This window comes from Otolemur garnettii, unplaced genomic scaffold (genome assembly GCF_000181295.1).
Source record: "Otolemur garnettii isolate 467f Iridium unplaced genomic scaffold, OtoGar3 scaffold00114, whole genome shotgun sequence".
NCBI lineage: Eukaryota > Metazoa > Chordata > Mammalia > Primates > Galagidae > Otolemur > Otolemur garnettii.
In genome coordinates, this window is record NW_003852509.1 from 6,971,953 (window position 1) to 6,973,258 (window position 1,306).

Genomic DNA, 1,306 nt, shown 5'->3' on the forward strand with positions numbered 1-1,306 from the left:
AAAAAAAAAAAAAAAAAAAGAATGTACATGTTCTAGGAAAGGTATAGGATATTTATATTGAAGGGCTCCAAGGAGCTAAAGAGCAGGGGTCCAGGCTGGAGGTCACTTCAGGGAGGTAGACAGATGGACTCCAGAATGTCAGAGTGTCATAATGCTCAAGCACATGGAATCGGGAACTTCATGGTTTGCACTGAAATTCTAGTTCCAACATTACTAGCTCATCTTGGGTAAGGAGCACATCTGGCTCCCATTTATCATTAAGTGGAGATATTTGAGTAGAACTAACACAATGTCTTGTATATTGTATGTGCTCAATGTATTTCTATAAAATTGAACTCATTTTTTGCATGTTCCCTTCTCAAACATTGGCTAATATACTTTGATCTATCTTCCCTGATCCTTTTATAGTTCTTTTCTTTTTTTCTTTTTCTTCTTTGGAGGGACCAGGGTCACATTCTATTGCCCAGGCTAGATTTATTTATTTATTTATTTATAGACAGAGTCTCCCTTTGTTGCCCTCAGGAGAGTGCTCTGGAGTCATAGCTCACAGCAACCTCCAATTCTTGGGCTCAAGTGATTCTCTTGCCTCAGCCTCCCAAGTACCTGGGACTATAGGCGCTGCCACAAGGCAGTGATTTTTAGAGACCAGGTCTTGCTCTGACTCAGCCTGGTCTCAAACTTGTGAGGTCAGGCAATCCACCCTCCTCAACCTCCCAGAGTGCTAGGATTACAGGTGTGAGCCACTGAGCCTTGCCTGGACTAGAGTTATTTTCTTTACTTTTTTTAGAGACAGAGTCTCACTTTGTCCCCCTCAGTAGATTACTGTGGCATCACAGCTCACAGCAACCTCCAGCTCACGGGCTTAGGCGATTCTGTTGCCTCAGCTTCCCGAGTAGCTGGGACTACAGGTGCCCGCCACAATACCCAACTATTTTTTTGTTGCAGTTTGGCCGGGGCCAGGTTTGAACCGGCCACCCTCAGTATATGGGGCCAGCACCCTACTCACTGAGCCACAGGCACTGGACTAGAGTTATTGATGTGAAAGAATGGAGATGAGTTCAGTGACAGAAGTTTATAGTATCTTTATTATAATTCCATTTTATGAAAACATATACCTTTATTTGTAAAAATAAATCATGTAGATACATTTGCATGTAAAGTTCTAGAAGGACAGATATGAAAATCTTATCAGTGGTTAATCTTTGGTGATGAGATTTTGGCCAATTTTAATTATTTTAAAATTTATTTGTATTTTCTAGCTTTCCCCCTGCTGATCTAATGAATCATAAGAGTAATACAATTCACT